The sequence below is a fragment of the Calliopsis andreniformis genome, chromosome 6 (assembly GCF_051401765.1).
Source record: "Calliopsis andreniformis isolate RMS-2024a chromosome 6, iyCalAndr_principal, whole genome shotgun sequence".
Lineage (NCBI taxonomy): Eukaryota > Metazoa > Arthropoda > Insecta > Hymenoptera > Andrenidae > Calliopsis > Calliopsis andreniformis.
Genome location: NC_135067.1, coordinates 19,237,093 through 19,253,128, shown reverse-complemented (window position 1 = coordinate 19,253,128; position 16,036 = coordinate 19,237,093). Strand labels below are relative to the sequence as shown.

Below are 16,036 nucleotides of genomic sequence, written 5' to 3'. Positions count from 1 at the left end.
CGAAAAACAGGATATTTTTCGTTCCGATATTGCATTCTCCCTTGCGACTTCATAAAAAAATGATTCTGTAGGTACAATGACCTTTACTTTTTTTTCCTTCTGAACTGCAATTTCAGATTATGAATAATTGTACGTAAATATAGAGTGACTTATATAACTTTTGTTTTCTATAATAACGCATTTCACCCGTGAAATTCCACTGATGAATATTCATGCAGCGTTCTCCGCCTCTTTTCAATTTTGATCTAAAAAACAATGAATACTATTTTCTTTCCCACAAAAAATTCCATTTCATAAATGCAGTTACTTGAAAAGCTTCTCTACTCTTAAAAACAAGAAACCCAATAATCAATCCAGCAGTAAAAATAATTTCTCTTTCCAGAATAAATTAACGTCTGTAATGTAAACGTCTCATAACCGTCGGAGTGTATCGAATCGCAGTTAAACGTTTTCAGCGAGACGCGTTAAAGAAATATCTACATAAATCGCGTAACGTTTCTTCTGTATTTTCTTATTCCCCTTTTTTGTTGAAAATGCAAAACTGCATCATGTTGAACGTTTCATTATTCAACGCGACACAGGAAATCAATTATCGTTTGAGCAATCTATCTACAAGCCCTGACAATGACACACGAAGAGAAAGGTTCTTTCCACGGCAGTTCGCCGTGTGCCTCTTCTCTGTCCGCGTACTCCTTTATTTGCCTCTGCTCCCTGGCGAGCGAGGGAACAGAGTAACCCAGCCATAAATATCCCGTAGGGTAATTAACCCTTTGAGGACTTTGAAGCTTTGACGATTTTAATAATCTTAAAAGACACCGGGACCCGTGATTAGTGTTCCTGCCGGCGGATGCAATCGACAGTGCTCCGCCGTGCGTACTGCGCTCCACGATGCTCAGTTCGGTACGCGCACATCATAAGCTTCCTCGTTTCGACATTGTTCATTATGATAAAAAATGCAGACACACAGACCGAGCAAAAATTCAAACAGGAAGTATAATGAATAATAATAAGTAGAGTACGTTTCTTCATAATTTTTCATTTCGCTTTTGACTTTGCACAAAAACTGTGGATAGTTAATAATGTGGAATATTTAGAAAATATTCCTGCGCGAATTTCAGGAAATGTATTTAAAAGTAATAAAAATTGCTCGCTTTAAAAAGGTTTAAAAAAAAAGTATAACAGAGAATATGAAACTTCCAGAAAAGAATTATTTTCGAAACTAAATTTTATGAAATATTCTAAAACAGTAAAAATCACGTAAATTGAAAATGTGAAAAATATAAAATACCGTTATTGCGTTGAAAGAAATATGACGTGATTGCGTAAAAAAGTAATAACAGAAAATATGGAGATTATAGAAAGCTATTACTTTCAAAAATATATTTCATAAAACATATTTTTGAATAGTAAAAATACTCCAAGTAAAAAATTTAAAAAGAAATACAAAAAAAACCGTTACTCTCTAGATAGGAATATGACGCCATTGCGTCTCAATTTCATTCCACTCGGATAGCAGAAATATCGAATGACAATTTCACAATATACATGTTCGTAAAAATATAGTTAATCACAGTCTGTGTGTCTTTTTCAACAAAATAGGCACATGTTCATATACACATTTGAAAAATTGTGAATATTACGTAATTTATTAGGACTCACCGAATGGCGACTTGAACGGTTCCAACGACATCGAGTTGTCTCCAAGATGGCGATGATCCGATTCCAGTCCACAGAACTTTTGCAGTCAACGGTCCTCTCCCCACGTAGGTGTGCACCACTTTGAAGTATTGGCATAAAAGCAGTCCCGCGTGGCACGACGAAAACAATGAGCGGTGAACATGAAACGACCCTTACTAGCCAATAACACACGTGGATTATTTCAAAAAGCTAATTTTTCTCCGCGACCGTGTACAAAGTCAAAGGACTACCTACCTACATCATTATAGGGCACCGTCTGTACTTTCTAGAAAGCGGAAATACCGTCGTACTTTCAGTCGTATATTTTAGGAGTCTGAGAACACACAAAGGCATACGAACACTACCAACTGGTAATCTCAAAGCTACGAACACGAAAAGGCACGAGTGAATAGTAATTAGAATTAATTACCTGAATTATTTCAGCAAATTCGTAGCTCACACCCGCACCTTCCAAGTTTCAGTACAAAAGTGACATGGCGGACCTATGCAACTATGTCTCGCGGTCAGTTACCGCGCTTTTTGACAATCGCCACTCCTGATTGGTCCACAAATTTTATTAACAACCAATTACGTTTTTTCTTCTTTAAATATATTTAAATTAGATCCTCTACTAAATATATAATGATATTGACTATGTAAGTATTCCTGAATTAATATTTAAAAGTTTTCTATATTTCTTCCTTCTTCTTTAATTGTCGAGAAATAATCTTTTTCATTTATCCTCCGTCTGAGGAAACTGGGTCACGAGGACCAATCATGGGGATCTATGGTATCGACCAATCGTGGGGTTCAATACTTGCAGCCTTGTTACAATGAATAATTTTTGCATATGATGCGTTGGCTACACTGTTCTTCTGTATATTTGTGCCCAAAAAATTAAAATATCGTCAGTGTAGAAAATTTTCGCTCAACTTGGTGTTTTGATGTCGAACACGGTCTCCTCCTGAATTCTTTCGGAATCGAAGTAGATAAAAAGTGTTTACAGAGAGTGATAGGGCAAAAAATGAAGGGGATAAAAATCATACAAAGGGACGCTGTTCGCTTTCGAGCGATAACCCAGTAGGTCGAAGACGATTGCATGTCGCTGATACTTTATAATCAGTGTTTACAAACAAGTTGATGGATCGACCTTAGAGCACAAAGCCCTTCGTTCATTTTCTCAGGTTTGTAGTTTCTTATCCTCTGATTACTTCTCGATAACCTAACCTGTCAATTGGAATCCCGCGTTCACGGGAAGCATCTCACGCCGCGACACGATATTCGTTTCTTTAGCTCACACGCAAGTTCATTATAATTTTCGTAGAATTCGACGAGTGTTTTACAGCAAGAAATGCTTTCTCGAAACGGAGGGTCTTTTATAATGCCGCGACTCGAAGTATGCGATCCATTCTATCGATCTTCCTTACCGAAAGCGCATGAATAAAAATCAGAAGAACGCGTTGGATTCCAATCGAATACTTTTCAAATCGACCAAATACCAACGCCAGTTATTTCTATTCAAACGATCCCACGATAAATAGCTCTCGTCTAACCATCTGCACGATCTCGCATCCTCCAAAGAAAAGTCGAGTTTGACATATGTTAACCTAAATTCAGAGGACAACGATGCACTCAGCATCCATTTCTGGGCTGTCGGGTTTACATTCCGTGACGCACGTGTTTACCAGAGAACGCGTGTTTCATCTAATCGCTCTTCTGTTTCGTTATTACCGCCGCGTTTAACGTCCCTGTAAAGAAATATGTACTGCCAAAAAAAAATTATGACAGAAAAATTTTGGGTAAAAATTGGCTAACTTTGACTGACGATAACTCCGCGAAAAATCATCGTAAGATTATGATCTTTTTTTTTAAATTAAAGCTTGGAATCTTTACTTTAAGATACTGTATCTTGATTTTAAGTTTAGTGCCTCTCTACTAATGTTACTCCTTAAATCTGAGGACATATTTGTCATATTGAAAATTACAAAATTTGACGACATATAGAGACTAGCAAAAATTTTTTTCGAGGATGCCTTTTGCAGCAGCATAAAATTCAAACCTTCCCCTTTAATTTAAAAAAAAGAGCAAGTCGCTACGATTTTTTTTCGCAAAGTTACAGCACTTTAAAGTAACCCCTGCATTTCACCACACATCGGGCAGTGCCAATGTCGGAGGCATATTACAAGGGCTACTTTAAAGTGTTGTAACTTTGCGAAAAAAAATCGCAGCGACTTGATCTTTTTTTTAAATTAAAGGGGAAGGTTTGAACTTTATGCTGCTGCAAAAGGCATCCTCGAAAAAAATTTTTGCTAGTCTCTATATGTCGTCAAACTTTGTAATTTTCAATATGACAAACATGCCCTCAGATTTAAGGAGGTACAGTGATAGGAGCGCATTAAACTTAAAATTTAGACATAGTATCTTAAAGTGAAGATTTCAATCTCTAATTTAAAAAAAAGATCACGATCCTACGACAATTTTTCGCGGAGTTATCGTCGGTCAAAGTTGACCAACTTTTGCCTAAAATTTTTCTGCGCCATAACTTTTCCGATCAGTATAAATTCTCATACAATCGTATCTTCTGAATAGATTCATAAAAGCGAAGCCCCCGAATTATTCGAATTATTCTCGTCTTGACTTCTCGTGAAGTCGAAAGTTTATTCTACTTAAATTATCGAGTGCTCTTTGGAGAAGTTCTCTAAGTGACGGAGAGTGATTATGGTAATGACACGGTCGAGTAGGGGCTTAACGACGGGATAGGTGCAGACTGGTACGACATTCGGTGGCACGCGATCTCAACATCAACAACGACATCAACGGACAGCCCGCGTAAATATGTATACGAATAAACCCTCGGAGAACACGGACGCCTTCATCCTCGGGATTTGCCTTTTTTACGACGCTATGCGCATTCGAGATGTTGGAGATTCAACGTTTGAAATCATTTGAACTCTGTATATTTAAGAAACTAACTTTGAAACCGAACTAAAGAACAAGATGAATCCCAGATGTCTGGGTTTCAATAGGCCATAAATTTTATGCTGACGCTCTTTGAGTGTCAGACTTTGTTCGACCTTCAGAGCGTGCAGATCCTCGTGTTGACCTTTTTCTTTAAAAGTTTATAATAAATAACTATATTATTATATAATCTACATATAAACTTATAAAATCTCTTGAAAATCCAATAACATATGATTCGGTTTATTCCTGGGTTGCAGGACTGTGGCGTATCCACGCTGACTTATCGACGATGTGACCACGCGGCCATATTGTGTACACAATGCATGCTCGTTATATCGGGCGAAGCACCGTGGATGATACGCGTGTAAATCCGCGGAACACAGTGTTAAGTGTTAAAGCGACTAATGGAAACGGGTCGTTGGACTTTCTGGCCTCGAAGAGGACGGAGATTGTATCAGGGTCATCGTTGGAACGCGACGTGTGTCCACCGTTTCGGTAAGTGGACTGAATCATAATTATTTCTTGGCATGGAACGGCGAACGGTCGCGCTCGCGCGCACGCGACAGCAATCGCTCGATTTACCTGGGCGCAATCGAGTTTTACGAGTGCTCGCTATTTCCTCGACTCGCTCATTAGTCAACGCTCAGAATAAGAAGGGTGAATAATGACTGTATTATTCAAATCGCCCTTCTCCTTTCACAACTTTCGTCATTTTTCTTTGATTTCGTAGAACAAAGGAAGTTCGTTAGTGTTTCACGGTAGATTAGTCAGGGATTGTGTAATTCGATGCGCTTGTGTCTATTAATTTACGCGTAATGAAAAAGTATTGTGACGGGCGAATATGATTTTTCATTTAATATTATCTGGCAAACCTCGGCCAGCAATGGTCGAACCGTGACTCGCGAGACGCATGTGGCCCTTCTGAATAGATATCCGCGGTAGCTTCTAAGTGTTAGAAGTCCTTCGAAAAAAATTTTCTCTGAGACAATTCAGTAGAGGCATAAAAAAGTATCAGCTTTGCTCTTTAAAATAAGCCCTAGCCCATTGCTGTACGATTTTTTTTTAACAAGTTACAGTAGCTCAAAGCTCATTCCAAAAAAAAGAATATCTTGAAGCCCTTTTTGTAAGATAAATACTCACGCTGGATCCAGCGAAGCTAGGTTGGCCGAGCGGTCGAAGGCGCCAGATTTAAGCTCTGGTTCCCGTGAGGGAGCGTGGGTTCGAACCCCACACTTAGCAAAATCTTTTTTTCCCTCTCTCATCGTAAAACCAATTCATTACTTCAACACTATCTCCTCTCACTCGCGCATAGACCGCAATTAACTCGTTATCTCGTTAACAAAAATAACAGAAATGAATGTTCGCTATAAAGAATACAAAATATCCTATTAACAGGCTTACAGAAACCTCGAATACTTCTCCCAACAACTAAGACGCGTTTATATTACAAGAAAAATGTTTTCGTTAACAAGTGATTAATTAAAGGAGTGGAAGCTGATTTGCAATTACGAAACATCTCGTCGAGGAGATAAATGATCCGGGCTTTCGTCGTAGTTGGATTCGAAGTGACTCGGAGCTCGGTAACTGATGGCGGCGATAATTGAGCCGAGAGTATAAACGACTTGATGAATAGTCATAGACAATTAGGGAGACCGAGATAAGCCGAGCGAACTACGCGCGAGCAATTTTAGCCCGTTAATCCCGTTGCGGAGCCGTGTAAGCGGCTGCTCTCGCCTGTTTCTATTTACATAACCGCGCGATCGAATCGTCGCGAAACATCATAATCGTCGATGTTGCCTACATCATCACCCCGCCCTCCATAATTCGTATTCATTCGGCATTGAACGCGACGAGACCTTACGAACGCCCGAGCCATCCCCTTCTGCCCCCTCCGCGGGGGATAAAAACTCGGTAATGCGTTTATCGACGTTTCCAAGTTTGACCAACAGTTTCGTTCGAATCGTCCTACCGGGAACGGAAAAAGAGCCGATTAAATCGGATTACCGAGTCGGTGGTAGCGGCGAAAGGACGAGGCAGCAGCCCTTTTCCCAGAAGGCCAGGACTTGACACCGTAAAAGTGTCGCGAGACCACCCTATTCAGAAGGGGAGTCCTCGTGTACCGGCATATCGGCGGCGGCGCAGAAAGGAAGCACCAAGAGTCGCCCGTTGAAATGCTTGTCACAACAATTTCGCTAAAAAAGCACAACTCCAGTCGCGCACAATACACCGGGACACTTGTAATTTCATTCCGCCGCATCTGTTGTCATTCTCACGTTACCGCGCCAATATATCTCGGCTCTCTTCGTTAGGTTCACCGGCAGGGGACAAGAAGGGGGGTAAAAGGACGAGAGGTAGTTGCGTTGAAAAAAATCAGACGCGCGTATTTCAAGCAACCCTTGCGCGAACCTCGTACAATGGAGCCTGCAAGGTCCCCCTACAGCTAAGGGCTGCTGTTCCTGTCGATACTGTGGTCGACGTATAAAGGGTCCGCTATGAAAAAAATGGGGGAGACCGAGGAGGTAACAGGGGGTAGGTGTCCGCGAGTCGGGGTACTTCGCATTATTTTTTTCCTTCCCGCGCGCTTCGAGCCACTGTTTTTCCCCTGTCGATCTTCCGACGCTGCTTATCGCGCAGCCACTTTGCATTATGTAATTTGCGTTATCTGCGCTCTAGTAGGCCTCTTATCAGTCACTCCGCCAGCGTCAAGGGTCCGCCTCGTTCGTTCCTCATTTTTCGCTCGTTCGTTCTGAGTGGTATCATGGTAATTCGATTTCGACGAGTCGAGCGTAAAAGTAAGAACGAAAGAAATTGGAAAACAGGTCCGGCGAGAATGTTCGCCACCCTTATCCCTCGCGGATCCGAAAGGGAAATCGTATTTCTAATGCTTGCGCATTTCAGGCCCAACGTCCCGTGAAATCGCGTTACCGAGATTCCGAATATTAAATTCATCTCTGTCTTCCTGGGCTATCGCCTCGCGTTATCGTCACCTCGGTCGAATCTTAAAAACGTGACTGCAGCCAACCATTGTCCTTCATCCTTTCCCCTTCGATTCCTCGAAATTGCACCGAAATGAACGCAGACTCACGCTTAAAAATTCAGTCCGCTCACGGACGAGATTCGTTCCAACACTGCGACGACAATGGCAAGCTTGTAAATTGTAAATCGAGTGTCAGCCACAAAGGCTGCGGTTGACGCTGACAATTTCGAGGTATCACGAAGATGAGGCAAAAATTAATCAACCGAAAACCATAAATAACGATTCGCGGCGGCCCAGGCTGGCCAGCTAGCCGTGCATGGTCAGACAATGGATGACAAATTGCGTGAAAGCAAAACAAACCGAGAACTAGATTGAGCTCGGCTGGTCCGGTCGATTCGGTGGCTTTGCCATTGTCATCAATATAGCCCAGGACATAATCTCTCTCTCGCGGTAGCGGCCAAGAAAAATGGACTTTTTCGCCAGCGTCCACCAGGGCTCCTTTCAACGAATTCGTTCCGCCTCTCCCCTATAACGTGGTCGCGATCTCGCTGATCTTCGTAGTGCTTCTCTGTCGCAGTAACCCGAAGCTCGTTCCCTGGCATCATTTCGCGGAAGCTACTCCACGGAAGCTGCCATGGAACGAGCTTGATCTCAGCGTAAGGTTATCAGAAGGTACGTAAACATAAACAAGAGGTGACGCAGCGACGACAGTTTCGAAGCGGGAGAGTCCGTGCTTTGTATAGAAGGGAAGATCGGATCGGAGTGGCGTTAAAAAAGAAGAAAGAATAGTCTTAAGGGCAGGACGGCATGGCAATCGTAAATGTTTAATATCGTGATTAAAGGCGCTGGCGCCTCTCATTATTATTTCAGTCTGGAGGACATTTCGCCCAGGTCTTCCTCCCTTCCCGCGTCACCGCGTTTCTTTTCAATTCTCACTTTCCTTCGTCGGCTTAAAAATCCACCGTGAAAATTAGCCGCCTAAATATTTAAAGCTCCCCTTCCGCCCCCACCTCCGACCATCTTCCCCACCACTGTTTGGTGCCGTTGGTAACAGTGCGCGAGGAGAGGAGAAGAGGGCAAAAAAAAATAGAAAAAGGAGGAAAGAAAGAAAGGAAAAAAGAGTGCAGGAGAATACAAAAACCGTCTGCGGGCCGCGTCATTGTCCCGGGCATGGAGACAGGCGTGATCTCTTCCATCTGATGGATTTCTGCAGCAGTCACCTCTAACCACCTCGCGCTCGTCACTTCCCGTTGCGCTTCGTGCCATTGGACACCCGACACTGACTTTTTGTTTTAAATCCTTTTCCTCTCTCTCCGTCCTCCTTTCTCTTTTTGCTTCTCCCGCCATTCAGCCAGGCTAGCAGTGTTCGCAGTGTTCGCACCCTCCTCCGTCGCGAGAGAACGCCGGGGTTGCGAGCATCGAATTAACGCGTTATTCCTTCGCGGAGACTTATCAGGCGAAATGAAGCCGTGACGTGACGCGAATCCACGGCTGTGTCGGGAGGAACGAATTTATGGAACGACCACCGAGTCCTTTCACCATTGTCGATCCCCCTGCCGTGGATCCTCTCCCGCGCTGCCAGGGACAGAGCCGCCAGCCCCGTTCAATTGGACATTTAAATTCAGCCCGGAAGTTTCGCGCCTCGAGCCGCGAGGAGAAGAAAGCCAACTGGCGACGGCTTTATGTCGGGATCGCTCGGACAGTGCACCGAGAAGGATATTCGTAAATAAAATTTTCCCGAGGGTGACAAAATGGTCACACGCTCCAGTGCTGACCCCATCCAGGGTCAAAACTCGATATCTATGCGACGAGATTTTTTTATGTTGTTTTCACGTAGTTACGCCGCTTTCGGGGACAGAATAAAATAGATACGGGATTGCTGGACAGAATATTATAACGGTCCACTGACGAGGGTGACCCACGGCGTCTCTGCTTTCCCTTTCAGGGAAATACTCGGAATGCCGACTCCTTTGGTCGACTCTATTAGATTTCGAAGCGTATTCCGAATTTGCGATCCACCGAGCCTAAATTTAGCTTCCAGTGCTCCGTCTACACTTTTTAAATATCCAATTCATCTTGTCCTCTTTTCATCCTGATTGAAAAGCATTCACGTACGGAGTCCCATAGAAGAAACTCGGTGCATTAACAAAGTTGGGACATTGTTCCTGCATTGACGTCATGTCCTCCAAGACGCATCCTATATCCCGTGCAAAATAGGTTTACGTAACGGAGAGTAGAGTCACGGTGACGGTGGATTAGCATAGCAGATAATAGAAGTTTTCTATCGGAGAACAATGGAAAGAGACTGAACCCGCCGCGGTGGCACTATCATTTTTTGCGATCGACCGAGTCTTTCCCTCTTTTCCGAGGCGACTGCAACGTTTAAACGGTCACGTTTACCTCCGATCAATCAAGGCCTTTATCCGCATCAGCGTGTTTCTTGCATCGCGCTACTCATCGGCGTTCTATTACGTTAGGCCCGAGCTATGCTCCCGCTGTTGCCTTACTGCGTCGTTTCACCGATGATTAATTCTCTCCAGGCCGCGACGGTGCATACCCCGCGGGAGGAAGAAAAAAAAGACCCTGTCACAGCGTATTTCGCGCGATCGCTCTCTGTCCTCCTCTCTCCAGCGTCTCGCGAATAGAAGCCAAGAGACAATATCTCGTGGCCGCGCACGATGAGCACGGCAATTCAAATGATACCATCTTTCTACCAGCGACGAGGCAAGGGGCCGCTTTTCACTCGGTTATACGAAACTTTTGCATATGACGAATCGGAGACTATTACCATTCAATCTCTCTCTCTGCTCGGCTTCGTTTGCATCCTATCATCTCCCCCGTGTTTCGCTTTACATACGGCCACGGCCATTCCGCCGCGTTCAATAGCGCATGCCTCGGTATCCTTCGTTTTTTTCTTCTGCCTCCTTTTTCTATGTTTTATTCCCAGCAATCAGTGTCTGTCGATTGCTAACCACTCGACTATGTTGATAATCGGGCAACGCCGTGACTATGATCTCGGTCGTCAAGTCCAGCAGGTGTACGTTTAAGTGCGCCGTGGCTGATGCTTTTTGAAGCACAGTACAGCTGCGTGCACGTGGATTACGCACGAATGTTGCAATATCGCGCGCACAGTGCGAGATAACGCAAAGTGAAGTTCGCAATTTTCGTATTCGATCTGCGTTTTCCCTTGGTACCAGGAAATAAATGGCTTTTGTGGGGGGAAAAAAAAATTGGAGATGCCGGGGATCGAACCCGGGGCCTTTCACATGCAAAGCGAACGCTCTACCACTGAGCTACATCCCCGTTTTTTAATGGGTGCTTATAATTGAAAGACTAGGTTTTTTTACTCGATATCGATTTTTGGAGCAATTTTCATATCGTTGTTAATGTGATTAGTTAAATGTGTAACGTTTTCATTTGAACATTAAAGTGTTTTTATGGAAGACTTAGAAGATGATGAGTGTCGATATAGCGTAGGAAGAACTATACTTTGTCTGAAGTGTTAAAAAATCGATGTTCTTGAATGAAAATTTCTTATTTTGTTTACATTTTTTTACTGTCTAGGAGTACTATGATGTAGTACAAGTATAAATATACTCACATTCATTAATAGCTCGAATATGACCTTCTTTACGAAGTCAGTTACTAAAGTCGTTATACTTAGAGTGATTGTTTATTTTTATTGGTCCTTGATTATGTTTACTTTTACCTCAGAATTTCGAGGGTCCCATGGTGTAATGGTTAGCACTCTGGACTCTGAATCCAGCGATCCGAGTTCAAATCTCGGTGGGACCTTGACTTTTGCAATTTTCAGCAACAAACATTTTTCAATGGTGTTCGAGTGCTAGCCACATATTCATTAATTTTTATGAGGGTTTTATTCTCAATATAAGTTCATAAACATAGTCACAAATACGTATGTTTATTTTATTTACAAAGCGTTTATTGAATACACAATTCTGTACTTAGTATAAATATGTTCTGTAATACTGTTTACGAATATTAACCACGCTCGTATGCATAGGTTGTATATTTGATTTAAATTAGTTGCATTGTGTGCATTGCATTCAGCGATATCTATTTTGTTGTTCTAAAACAATTAAATTATTCTAATATTTTATTGTTTATACTCCAACCCTAATTAGTATAATAGATATTACGTATCTAATACAAAAATTAGTATCTACTTATGAGAATGAATAAAAACTACATTTCGACTTATCCGAGTACGAAATATATTTTAACAATTATTCTAATCATTCAGTTCTAAGTTGCACTTTTGATCGCTTTGAAAATTTAATGAAAAAACAGTAAAAAAAAGATCCTGACAGCGGTGGGATTCGAACCCACGCCCTTACGGACTGGTGCCTAAAACCAGCGCCTTAGACCGCTCGGCCACGCTGCCTTCGGAATGGTCGTGCTCTAACTCGGTACAAAACGAGCATATCGCTATATATATCATTTCGTATACCTTCCCTCCACTATTACACTACTCATCGTATTAGATTACACCTAATCGGCATGTATTATCTCATTTCTTCCAACTGTACAATTATACAATTCCTCACACTTCTAACGTTATATTTAAATAGTACTTTACGTAACTTCTATCGCAGTATACAAACGCTCACCGTCTATTTTCGATACAAAATTACATAACACTGTAGGAATCGAAGACAGCGAATACATGCGAAATCCGCAGATGCTATTAAAGCTGCAGACACTTAATTTAATGGAAGAAATCGTTTTTACGATCGATTCGGTCGCTGACACTTTTTTCTTTATTTTCGGTAGCGTGTTACGCATCGTAATTGTCAATGCAGAGGAAGAAAAGCAACGAAATTATTCGCGGCCACGCTGACTGTAGATCATTACAGACGCGAATCTTTTCCCTTTTATTCTCCCTCGGCAGGCCGGTAGCGCGGCAGGTCCGATAACATCTCAATATAAAAATTCATGCTCATAACGCGACTCCGGCAGCGTCTTCTTATTTTCCTTTTCTCTTTTCTCCATTTTTTCCCTTATCACGTCCCCCGGGGGACGCGTGAGCGTAAAACCGACGCTTTAGAGAGAGAGAAAACGGCCGGCCGTGGCGAAACGACCGCGGACAGATCGATAAATTCGCGTGAATATTCGTATAGCCGATAAGCCGACGAGATAAGCCGAAATCGGTCTTGCAAGTGAGGATCCCCTCGTTACGGGCCTCGGAGATACGGCGACGGCAGAAAATAGAAGATAAATCTGACTCTTTCGTATTCTTTACACCGATGCTTTATAACCTCGCCTCCTCTGCAATATTTCCATTTTTCCTCTTCCCCCTCGCCCTTTTCTTTCTCTATATTTATCGACCAGTCGAATCGCGGGAAGCTTTATCGCCGTCATTCATCGCGTCCCGCGGCTTCGAGACGTCGGCTCGTCCGTGTCGTCGACGATGGAAATTCGCGTCTAGATGTCCAGTCGTTCGCGAACGACGACGTCCTTTGACCGTAGTTAGCCCGAAAGCCTCGAGCGACGGGAGCGTACCTGTTTAGCATCGCGTTTAGCAGAATCACGCCACCACTTTAGCCTAATACTCGTGGCTGTCGCGGTAAATGATGGATCGTTAGTGGCTGTATCGTGTCCTCCCGCCTAGATGATCCCGATGACTTGCACGGACTGAATTACGTCCCGCATGTTGCATATCATAGAGAAAATCCTTGCGCGTATATCACGTAGCGGGTATATGAGAGGGTGGGCGTTCGCCTATATGGATCCTCGTGAAATAGACTGCTAGAAGCCAATTGGGGATGATAAATCTATTATTTTCGACGATTCATGGGGGATAGGCAGGATGATAGGCTATAAGGGCGGGCAGGTGCCTGTTCCGTGACTTCCACTTCATGCAACCACGCGAAATCATCTCGAGCAGGCAATTAACCGAATGATACGATTGTTTCACGGTCACGCGTTAAGCGCTCGTTCTCGGGACAATTGAAATTGTTAGCTCTCCCAGGGACCATTCTATCGCGGAATCGGTGCAGATCGATAGCAAATTCGCGAATTAATCGATGGAAGACCGTGTTGCTTGCTGGCAAGGGGACTTTGCATGAAGCTCGCTCCTCGAAACGGCTCGTTAACGAAACGCCGATGGGGCTTCGTTGTTTTCGCGAGGCCACGCGCGACACAATGTGCCCGCCATTAACGAAACGCTGGATGGCCTTGTATCGAGCATCGATCATTATGAGGCTTCGCCTGGTGTTCCGCTAACGCTCTATCGCCGCAATAATCGTCAACACGCGCAATAATCATGCCGTTTAATGACAATTGATGAGGAACCAGGAAATGTCCGCGCTTTAACATCGTCCGCGCGCTTCTACTAGGCCCGAGGTACGTACATTTCTGTATCATACATGTATGCGATCCCTGGGTAATACAGTGAGCGCTTGGACGCTCGTTCCCGTGCGCGAATATCTGTACGGGCGCGTGCCCTGCATCCTGATGGCGATGAAAGCGTGGAGGTAGAACGACGATTCTATTGTTGTCCCTCGGACGCGACATTACACGCGATCAGTCAATATTTTCTCGTAACTGACCTCCATTTCGATTCAACCCGCTGTAAACTGTGCACAGAGGCGGTCGAGATGAGCTCGACAGGCCAGGTCGATGGTCGGTTGTTTCCGGATCGAAGGCAGCCGCCGGGCTCTCGTCCACCGAAACGCAGCACGTTACAACGGGAAAATATTTTCGCGTAACTGACCTCCGGCGATTCCCGGATGCGCGCTGATGAAGTGTCTATATGCACTCCATTGCACTGGTTCCGGCACAGCCCACCGCACCTCGCCTCGCTCCAGCTAACCTCTGGAAACACAGCGTTACAACCTGCTCAAATATTTGCTCCTTCCGAATCGAATAACACTGTTTCTGTTTATCTCTGCCGCGAGATATCGTTCCTTGGTCGTAGACGGCGCTAATTAAAATGCGCATATCGAAACGAGCGTTTCGATCTGGTCGATTTATAATTAACAGAATGTAGAAGGGCTTGAATATCGCGGGTTGACGTTGTTTTATTCGCGCGGAAGTTTCCAAAGCTTCGACGCGTGTAATGTGAATTTTATGCGGGCTATAGACGATCGAGGATTTTCAATTGAAATGAAACGCGTTTTGAACGACGATCCCATGATCGGTGTGCCATCGGTCCGATTTCGTTGGTTAATATTTCTGGGTGTACGGACCACTGACATTGGCGGAAAGACTTCTCGATTACGGGCGGAATTATCGATCGATCTGTGTCGAGCAATTTGTACACACACGCGAAGCACGCGCGCTCGCCGGAGATAGGATATTTTTCAGTCGAGTTGCGGGCTGCTCGAGGCCAGACGGCGCACGAGAGCGTGTAGGCGCATCGAGGTAGCTCGCGAGCACGATCCGGTAATTGAGAGTAATTTTGCAAGGCCAATTTGCGCGGAAATTCAAAACCATAAAATTTGTCCCGACAAACCCTCTCGAGCGGGATCACGGAGCTGCAACCCTACGCGCCCTCCCCTCCGTCCCTCGACCTCTATCTTCTCTGTCCCTCGCGAAGCCGACATTCACCTGCATCATCGGACAAACCTCGTTTCCCGCTGTAATTCTATTTTCACGCAGCCCTGGCGATCGTATGACTCGATTTTTCCACAATTTCGAGAGCCAAGCTGGATGGGTCGGGGAATTTCAATTAAATTACTCGACCGTCTCTGTTCCTCCTTCCCGGTTATATCCGCGAGGTGGAAAAAAAATAACACGCCACCCACTAGCCGATTCGCTGTCCTCATCGGATGGGAGCAGTGACGAAGTTTTCGTCGTTTGCTTTTAATGGCCGCGTCCTTTGCGTCGCGCTCTTGCGAGATTGCCGATGATTAATCAGCCCCTGCAGCCCCATTTTTAGGCACGAAGCACGCGACGACGATTACCCCTAAGCGAGACACCGTTTTCCATTATTTTTTCCGCCCTTTTTTTAATTCGTTCGACGAACCGCCTGGAACGTGGAACGCCCGATTACTGGTCGATGCTGTCTATCGGACAAATCGCCACGGTCAAGCGGGTGGAATTAATTCAAAAGCGAGTGCTTCCTTCGGGCTCGTGTGCGATGCGTGTCCTGACTGTGATGGGACTAATCGCTGTGATTAAAAAAATGAAAGTGCTGAGGAAAGGGTTTGAAAATAGATGAATTGAGAAGAAATGAATTTTTGTGTAAATAGAAGTGATGGAGCAGGGGAAAGTAAAAGGCATTACAACTCGTTTACAAGTACAGAAATTAATGGAACCGAGTTACTTATTATATCTCCACCCTTCTTTCTGTTTCCTTCACGTGAGTTATGTTTAATTTTCAAGCTTTTAATTATTGAAATTTTCAAATATTCAAATTTTCAAATTTTGAAATATTCAAATTTTCAAATATTCAAA

At 43.9% G+C, this 16,036-nt stretch overlaps 4 non-coding genes across 4 annotated transcripts; 2 read left to right on the top strand and 2 right to left on the bottom strand.

Moving 5' to 3' along the window:
• The first annotated feature begins 5,793 nt into the window (after positions 1 to 5,793).
• Trnal-uaa (transfer RNA leucine (anticodon UAA)) lies at positions 5,794 to 5,877 on the top strand. The gene has a single exon. It is a non-coding gene; the product is annotated as a tRNA-Leu (tRNA).
• A 4,969-nt stretch (positions 5,878 to 10,846) lies between these two features.
• Positions 10,847 to 10,918, bottom strand: Trnaa-ugc (transfer RNA alanine (anticodon UGC)). Its single transcript has one exon. It is a non-coding gene; the product is annotated as a tRNA-Ala (tRNA).
• Positions 10,919 to 11,338: 420 nt separating this feature from the next.
• On the top strand, positions 11,339 to 11,410 carry Trnaq-cug (transfer RNA glutamine (anticodon CUG)). Its single transcript has one exon. It is a non-coding gene; the product is annotated as a tRNA-Gln (tRNA).
• Positions 11,411 to 11,940: 530 nt separating this feature from the next.
• On the bottom strand, positions 11,941 to 12,020 carry Trnal-uag (transfer RNA leucine (anticodon UAG)). The gene has a single exon. It is a non-coding gene; the product is annotated as a tRNA-Leu (tRNA).
• Positions 12,021 to 16,036: the final 4,016 nt, after the last annotated feature.